Source organism: Euprymna scolopes, chromosome 38 (genome assembly GCF_053919585.1).
Source record: "Euprymna scolopes isolate OS-2025 chromosome 38, ASM5391958v1, whole genome shotgun sequence".
Taxonomy (NCBI): Eukaryota; Metazoa; Mollusca; class Cephalopoda; order Sepiida; family Sepiolidae; genus Euprymna; species Euprymna scolopes.
The window spans coordinates 15572734-15582619 of NC_136519.1; the positions used below are offsets into that span (position 1 = coordinate 15572734).

General features: G+C 35.6%; 1 pseudogene; it reads right to left on the reverse strand.

The window, feature by feature from the left end:
• Window positions 1–9513: 9513 nt before the first annotated feature.
• LOC145263456 (U2 spliceosomal RNA) lies at window positions 9514–9662 on the reverse strand (annotated as a pseudogene).
• Window positions 9663–9886: the final 224 nt, after the last annotated feature.

Below are 9886 nucleotides of genomic sequence, written 5' to 3' on the forward strand. Positions count from 1 at the left end.
ATTTCCAGCTATACCATATATATACTGGAGATCTTGTGAAGTAAACCTTTATGCCATACTCTATTCAAGGCCTTTGATATGTCTAGCAATTGCCCCAGAAAGGTTGCCTCCGTCGAGAGATTCGCTAAGCCTATAAGTTATAACTGCAAGCACATCTGCTGTAGATCTAGCAGAACAGAAACTATGTGTGTCACTAAGAAGGTTATTTTTGCTGAGATGGTTGATTACTTCTCTATTTAACAGATTCCAGCAACTTACTCATGAGACACAGGAGACTTATTGGCCTGTACTGAGAAGGGGATGAGCGATCACCTGAAGTCTTAAATACAGGGCATATTGATGAGATTTTCCAGGGTGATGGGAAGCAATTCTCCTTAAGACAACGTTTAAACAGTTTTGTAAGTATGGGCACTAGTTCTGGTTGAAGTCTTTTTACTACTATAATTGGAATACTGTCAGGGCCGGTGAGTTTACTGGAATCAAAGTTTTTGATTAGCTTGGCAACATCATGTACATGTATTTGTCTATCACATAGCATGTTTTTTGATACAGGAGAAAATATTGGGGTTGGCGACCTTGGTCGCAAAGGGTAGAATTAGCTGCAATGTTTTTGTCAATTTGAATATAATCTGAATAAAACATTAGAAAATTTAATTTAAAAAAAAAAAATACAAAATTCAAACAATCTTTATTCATGAAAAATAATTTTTTTTAAATGTTGCCCATTTTTGGCTTCGCATATTCTTGCTCTTTCCAAAATATTATTCATGACAGATTGCAGAATCTCTGGATTGCGATTTAACTCCCTTATTTCGTTCCTGATGTTTTCCTTCAATTCTTGCAGAGGTTGGGGTTTGTTAACATAGACTTTTTCTTTAAGATATCCCCACAAGAAAAAGTTAGGGCTAGTCAAGTCTGGGAAACGTGGTGGCCATTTGATATTGCCATAGTGAGAGATAATGTTGTCGCCAAGGAATTGCCTGAGAAGCGCCATGGTGTCTCTCACCATATGCGTCAGTTGTTCAATGCTGTACTCATTCATAATTAATTTCCAAATATTATCTGTAAAATATCTGAAATAGAGAAAAAAAATAATTAATGGTAAAATGACAAAGATTTTAACCCTTCAGTGACTTTTTGGATACGGTATACATATTTTTTGGACAAATTTTTTTTTTGTTCAAGTGTTTATATGGTAACTGTTTACTTTAAAAAGAGGTGTGTAGTTTGCTTGAAGAACTGCTGGTAATCAGGTATGTAGGTATTTATGAAGGCTGATAGCAATGTAGAAAACAGGAATGGCGCTAGAAAGTATAAGAAAAAAATGATTAAAAACAGAATTTGGATTATGACTCTTCTGTTTCGAGTGTGACCATCTTTTTTTTTTCTTTTTTGCTGACAAATGAATCACCAATTATCAAGGCCTATAAGCCATTCGAAGATAAGGGTTAATGAGTGTAAGGTGGCCAATGAGACAATAGCATAGTGATCGGTAGTTGTGGAAATTGAGTATAATTTGATTATTTAAGTGGGCGTTTCAACAAGAACTTGTTTACATTGGACTTGAAGGCTACCGTGTTGTAGTCAGCTGGGGAGTAGGCCTGTAGTACAGCATTCCGCTGGCAAACAGTTAAAGGAAAGAAACTTTGTTTATGGAATTTGTTTACCGTTTTGGTATTGTGAACTTGAAAATGGCTGGTCAGTCTTTCCAGACTGTGGCAGGTCTTCCCACAGACTGGACATTGGGCAATGTTCTATATATATATAGAGAGAAAGAGAGAGAGGGAGAGAGATTTGACTATTCTATCTACCTGTGGGAAACTATCTGTTGACAGCCCGTGTTTGTCGATTGAACTCTAAATTGGTCACTTGTTGTGAATGTTTTCTGTTTCTTTCTGTCTTTGTACATTTGCTGTGCTTCCAGTCAGCTCCATTGTCTTTCCTTTCCTTCCTTTCTGCCGAAAGTCTCATTCTTCCGAGCGCCAAGTAAACAGTCGAGCTGTCAGGCCCAGGTCTTCTCGTTAAGAAGACCCCACCACTCCCACTTGAACTTTTGCCACTACTTGCCAACGTTGAGATGTTTCCATTTATGCTACGGCTCTGGGAATCTCGTTTTTCGCCGTCCACTTTGGGTTGGCAACTTCCAACGTTATCCAATTTAGACACCCCCATTCTTCCCTCCTCCTCATCTGCTTTTTTGGATGCAGATGCATGCTTTCTGCAATGGATGCCATTGTGGACTGAGAGATTAGCCATACCGGAAGATTACCCCAAATGGCATAATCACGTTGACCTACCGGTTCTAGTTCGATCACTGAAGTTAAGTGAAGTTGTATCTGGCCAGTATCAGGTAAGTGAATGTTTAAGAATACCAGACGTTGTATGTGGGAAGGCAATGAAACCTTTAACCTAGTGGTTTTCCTTTTACTGGATTGACATAAGACTGAGAACCGCTTGTGAATTTAATATTTTCCTAGAAACTTCCTCCTTTGGAGGGAACTGGCTCAACCCGGCCAGGATAAATTCTGCACAATTATTACTCAAAACTAGACAGCAGCCATACACACGTGTGAAATGAAATATTGATTAAACGAAAAAAAAAAAAGAAAAGAAACACTAAAAATTATAGAACTTATATTCAGACAATAATTAAAATGAAGAATAACCGAAACATTCGGTTTGTTTATGACTTGCAAAATTATTTTTTTAATGAATTTATCAGATATGCACTTTAAAATTTTATTAGACGATCATCATTCATTTTTATGACAGTTCTTGAAATAATTAAACGGTTATTCATCATCTCACCAACTTGTGTTTTTATCTGCCTAGAATTGTTATATGGTTGGGCGTTATATAAACAGGCTCTATATAACTCATGTCTCTTTAGCGTGTCGATATATGTATATATTAGTGTTGGGACGATTATTCCAAATCGGAAAAATCGGAATATTTGGGGTTATCGGAATCAGAAAAATTTGGACATATTTTCTGATGCCAAAATAATCCTTTTAATTGTCTTTTTTTATTTAATTTTGTTAAAAGCAAAATGTCCCTTTGTTGGTTATAATTATAAAATAATACGTATTTATTGATTTTTTTTAACTACCAAAAAAACTAAAATCTATAAATCTACCCCCCCCCCCAAGTGTATTTTAACATTTAGGAAAATATCTGTACATTTAACATGTTTTTACAGTAATCAAGGAAAAAATAATAACTGTGTGGCTAAATATTTAGAGATTTATAAAGAATTGGAATCGGTAACTTTATCAGAATTAGGATTTTAATGAAATCAGTAATTGTATCGGAATCTGGGAAAAATATTGGAATCGTCCCATCATCTATAATATAAATCTCACCTGTCTGTTTATATGTATGTATGTATGTATGTATCTCTGCCTAAAACTTTCAACAGAGGCGACGGATTTTCAGGAGATTGGTATCATTTTGAAGCTCGACCCTTCAGACAACAAATATCGAAAAATTGGCTAAAAACATTAATTCCTTCACCCTCAACTGGGCACTTTTCTACAAAGAGGGGTCGCTTTTTTCTGCAATATTTTCGAAAGTCATCCCCTCTTTTCGATTGACTAGCCCTAATTTTAACCTTCACCACTTCCGGTTTGGCTATGGATGCAATAGCAAAAACGTCACGCTTTTTTTTTTTTTTTTTTTTTTTTTCATATTATTTTCCTCCTTTTCGGGTTCGAGCCTGCCTGCCTACTCCCGCTTTTTTTTGCTCAACACAAACCTCACAACGCCGGGCACCCAGGCTAAGATATATTTATACACGAGTTTTAACATAGTGTAATCGTCTAGTTCCTTGAATGTGCGTATAACGTCTATTGATTGTCTTTAGTGTTCATGTGTACAGACATTTTTAAAACAGTGTGTATAGCAACTATTGACAATGACGACTTACACAATCTTCACCCAAGGGACGAATAACATTGTCAGTGGGAATCACCAGCAGAAGACACATACCTTCACAACGTTTCTTACATTTTACTTTCTAAAATTAAAGATGTTTTTTATTCGAAAAGGGAAACGCCAAACCGTGAATTATATTTGGACATAATCATTTATTTCCATGTGGGGTCTCTTCTCGAGGTTTGGGCACATTTTGTACACGTCTACATTTTGATGAAGGCTACACTGGCCTGCGCGCCCTCCGGGGCCCAGGCGACAATATCAAAGTGTAGTATCTGTTCCAACAGATACTGCAAGCAAAGACCAGATGTGGGGGCAACCCCACATGCCTGACCTTTAACCAGCTCCCATTTCCCACCTCTCGGGAGCTGGTCCCCTTTTTCCCTTCCCCCTCCCTTCACTTGTAATTAGTTAACGTTCGGTTTTCAAAGGAATATGGAAACTAGTAAACCTTTATGTAGTTGCTTGCATATCCATGATTGAGTATATTAAAAAGTTCATTTTAATAATTTTTAAATAGAAAAAAAGTAAGCTTTTAATGTCAGTGTCAGATCAAGAACAACACTTAACTTTATAGGAATACCAGCAGTTCAGCCCGGCTTTGCTCGGGCTCTATGTACTATTTAAAACTTTATGTGCAATATATATATATATATATATATATATATATATATATATATATATATTAAATGTTTGACTCGTGTTCAGGTAACCTACATTTAAAATTTCAAGTGTTTAGACCCAAAATTGACGGAGGACTTTGGTAGAGTATGCAAAGGTCAACTCTTTCAACTTTGACCTCTTGGCAGCCAAATTTTCGCCCAAAAACTGATTAAAAAGCTTACTGCATACCTTAATACCTTTATGTAAAATTACAAATGTTTAGACCAAAAATTGGCTGAATAGTTTGCTTGAAACCGCAAAGGGCAGATCTTTCAACTTTGACCCCTTGGCATCCAAATCTTCGGCCAAAAATCCAATTAAAAAGCTTGCCCTTTGTCTGAAAACACTTTATATAAAATTTCAAATATTTAGACCAAAAATTGGTTGAGTAATTTGGTAGAGAACGCAGAGGTGAAATTTAGCAGCTATTTTGACCCCTTAACAACCATTGTTTTGGGTTCAATCAAATTAAAAGTTTGATCCATGTCCAAGTAACCTACATCAAAAATTTCAAGTGTTTCGACCCAAAATTGGGAAGGAGTTTGGTAGAGTTTTCAAAGATCAAATCGTTGGACTTTAACCCCTTGACAGCCAAATTTCTGGCCGAAAACCAATTTAACAGATTTTCTCAAATCTCAAACCCCCCTTATGTCAAATTTCAAGTCTGTAGACTGAAAATTAGAGTAGTTTGGTAGGGAAATGTACACACACAGAGACAATTTCACTTTTATTGATATACTAGCATGGGTGCCCGGGTGTTTGGAGGTGTGTATTGAACAAAAAAAAAAAAAAAAGTGATAGTAGGAAGGCAGGCTCGAACTGGTACCGTGAAGGAGGAAAAGAACAGGAAAAAAATGTGACGTCTTTGCTGTTACGACCACCACCAAACCGGAACTGACGTAGGTCTAAATTAAGGCTAGACAATAAAAAAGAGTTGATGACTTCCGAAAATATCGGTGAAAAAAGCGACCCCTCCCTGTAGAAAAGTGCCCAGTTGGTGAAGAAATTAATATTTTTAGCTAATTTTTCGATATTTGTCATCTGAAAGGTCGAACTTCAAAATGGTACCGATCTTGTGAAAATCAGTTGCCTCTGTCGAAAGTTTTAGACAGACATGCAAACATACATACATACATATAATTATATATTGGTAGGTCAAATTTTCGACCCAACCAGATTAAAAAGCTTGCCCTATCTCTGAATACCCTTTATGTAAAATTTCAAATGTTTAGACCAGAAATTGCCTGAATAATTTGGTAGAGACCGCAGGGGTCAAATTTTTTAAAACTTTGACCCCTATTATGACACCTTAACATTTATTATTTTGGGCTCAAATCAAGTTATTAAGTTAGATCCATGTCCAAGGAACCTATATCTAAAATTTCAAGTGTTTAGACCCTAAATTGTCGGAGGAGTTTGGTAGAGTTCTCAAAGGTCAAATCGTTGAACTTTGACCCCTTAACAGCCCAATTTCTGGCTGAAAACGGATTACAAAGATTTTCCCAAATCTCAGTACCTTGTATATCAAATTTCAAGTCTGTAGACACACACACACACACACACACACACACACACACTTTCACTTTTATAGATATACTAGACCACCCGTGACCCGTTGGGTCAGTACGTTATATTAGCTATGGAATTCATGTATGAGCGTGACACTTGTGGCATAAAGAAAATAGTTTTTTTTTTACATAACAGAAGCATTTCTATGAAAGTATATTAAAATGAAAAAAGAATATAGATAGATTTCTATGAGTCGTTCTGTTTATTATAATTGTTATTTTTTTTTAAATTACAGTTACTGAATTATAAGTGGTTGGTCATACTTATGCACTGAACAGGTATCATAATCCTTATTATAGTTAAATTCAAATTTTGATATATCATCTTTTAAATGAAATTGTTAGTTGAAAGTACAGAATAATAAAAAAAACACTCTCCACATGTTAATAATGGCTTTTTAAATAGAAAATGAAAATAAAATGTAACTTTTTTCATTTAATTTAAGCAAACATTCAGTACCCATTGTGTAAAGGAAAACACTATTTAATGTAATAGAAATGTGTGCATTTACCGATTCAGCTTTCCGTTTGGAAATGTAAGCAGACGACTTTAAAAAACATGGGAAGAAGAAAAAGAAATTTTTTTGTAATAACGCCCTCTAGTAAAAAGGTCTGCATTAGTTAAGGGGGATAACTCTATCCAGTTTTACATCGCTGCCTTTTTCTCTCTCTCACACATACACGTAACTATTTCTCGCGTACGTAACGAAAACAGAGGGAGTAGGAGTGTTGAAATCTATTAGAGGGAAAGTGAGAGGTGTTTTCTTTCCATAAATTGTATAGGGTAATATTTCATATTATTAATAGATTCATAGATAAATAGATTTTATAATATACATTATAATTATCTATGAATCTATGTATTATTTGTATATATAAATAACTATTTGATCAAATTAAATGAAATTGTTTGTATTAAAAGCGATATAAAAATTCCGGAATTGGAATAACGGATTGAAGACGTTGCTATTTACGCATGCGCAACCGGATGTTGAAAACCGGAAATCTGATTGCAAACATACAAGATCCATAGACTTTTAGTATTATATAGATAGATAGATTATTGGCTACATATTTACATACTTTCTTTTGAAAACTAATTTCTTCAGACCAACAACTCACCAAGCTTTTTTGTTTGGCAAAGTTTTTACTGCTGGGTAACATGTAACAGTTGATTGTAAGAATAGAAATGAATGGTTTTTATTGCATTCTGGGAAATACAATAGATTAAAAATTGAAAGCGAGAAATTTCAGAGGTGAAAATTTTTATCGTTTGTTGATTTATTGGAATTAAAATTTTTCTCTTTGCTGCATTTTCGGTGAAATTAATTTGGAATTTCGTCACAAGATTTATATTCATGTTTGAAAAGAAAGTCTGCGACTCATTTATTACAAGGTTTCTTTTTCGTGAAACTTTGTTGATTTTTTCCTTTCATCACCATCCGCAGTTGCTCTTGTATTTGCTTTCTTCCTCCCCCACTTATTTTCTCTCTCCTGCATCATCCTTTCACTCTCTCTCTCTCTCTCCATTCCTTTTCTCTCCCCTCTATCTCCCTCTTCATTCCTTTTCTCTCTCTCCCTCCCTCTTTATTCCTCTCTCTCCTTCTTCCTTCCTCCTCCTCTCTCCCACTTCATTCCTCCTCCTCTCTCTTTCTTCATTCCTTTTCTCTCTCTCTTTTCACTCCCTCTATCACTCTTCATTCCTCCTCTCTCTATCTCTCCCTCCCTCTCCCTCTCCAGTCCTCCCTCTCTCTCCCTCTCCATTCCTCCTTGTCTCTCCCCCTGCTTTCCACTCGTCCTCGTCTCTCCCCCTCTCCACTCGTCCTCGTCTCTCCCCCTCTCCACTCGTCCTCGTCTCTCCCCCTCTCCACTCGTCCTCGTCTCTCCCCCTCTCCACTCGTCCTCGTCTCTCCCCCTCATTCTTCATTCCTCATCCTCTCTCATTCTTCATTCCTCCTCCTCTTCCTTCTTTCTTTATCCCCCTCCTCCTTTTCTCTTCATCCCCCTCTCTCTCTCTTTTTATTGTCCAATTTCGAGTTTTCTATTATTGCATACTTAAACATTTTCTTTATTTTGACATTTTTGTCAGTTTAACGTTTTGATCTAAAAAACAAAAATTGGAATTGAAGAAATTTTTCATTTAATTTGATTCAAACATTCAAGATTTTAGAAGTGCGAATGGAGTTCATGTCGAGGATGTTCCATAACAACCAATCTTATTCCTCTTTGTATCTCTTCATATACATCATAAAAATTTGTATCTCTTCATATACATCATAAAAATTTGTATCTCTTCATATACATCATAAAAATTTGTATCTCTTCATATACATCATAAAAATTTGTATCTTTTCATATACATCATAAAAATTTGTATCTTTTCATATACATCATAAAAATTTGTATCTCTTCATATACATCGTAAACATTCACTTTCGTTGTACACAAGGAAGTATCATAACAACAAAAGTAGAAGTTAGTGTTTCCAATGATCCTAGTTTTAAACAGAACCAAGAGAGAACATATAACGAAATACCAATGTCATATGTACGACATGAAAAGAAACTGGAATCTTAGGAAGATCTCTATCATTCTTGTAATTATAGAAGCAACTGGATTCATGAAAAAGTATTTTTTTTTAAATTATCTGGCAAATATACCCAGTGAACTAAGTGCAAAAGAGATTCAATTGCACTTCAAGCGACTGTTAGAATCTTAACAAGGATCTCTCAGTTTGAAATGCACGTGATAGTGGGTGAATGTCTTCCGTTCAATAGGATGCCCCATCCCCAACTAGAACAAAGTTAGAGAAAATTAGATTGATACAAAATGAGGTTATTTATAAAGTTTTAAGCTTTTTTTTTTAGCTGTTACTGTGATAAATTAGCTGGTCCTATCCGGCAATGTCCGACTCTCTCTCTCTCTCTCTCTCTAAAAGACTCAAAATATAAAATGACAAAAAAGAAAGAGGGCCATGTATGGGAATTATTGAAAGAGTAATATGAAGGAATTACTGCTCACTTTTTCAACAAATTATTTACATCATGTGGTCGACGATGTAGGAAAGTCACTGGAAACAAGGCCGATAGCCATTAGTCGCATGCTCTCATGTAATGAATGAATGCGTGAATGTAGGATTGACATGAAATTCTTAAAGATAAACTAAAATGACCGAAAAATGGGCTGAAATGACTTAAATAAATAAAAAGTAAATGACTTAGAATGACTTTAATGAACTTAAGAATGAATTGAATGACCTTAAGAATGGCTTGAATGCTTAAAAAATAACTGGAATCCTTCAAAAACAACTTGAATGATCTGGAGAATGATTTGAATGGCTTTGAGACTGACTGGTTGTAAAGTGGGTGATCATTTTACATTAAATTAATACAGAAAAGTGATCACCCCATTTTATATTACAAAGTTACAAACATAAGTAAAGATGTAATAAGAGCAGATACTATACTTTGATCTTGGCCAAAAGGCCAAGAAAAGGGTATTTATTTGCTTCTCCACCGAGCAAATTAGGCACAAGGCCAATTTTTAATGTGAGGAGTGAAGGGGAAATGGAGACCAACTCCCCGGGGAGTAGGGGAGCTGGATAGTGACAATTGGTATGAAGGGTTACCCCTACATTGACCAAGGTCTTATATGTGGGGCTTCCCCCACATATGGTCTTTGCTTGCAGTATCTGCCGGAACAGATACTACACTTTGATCTAA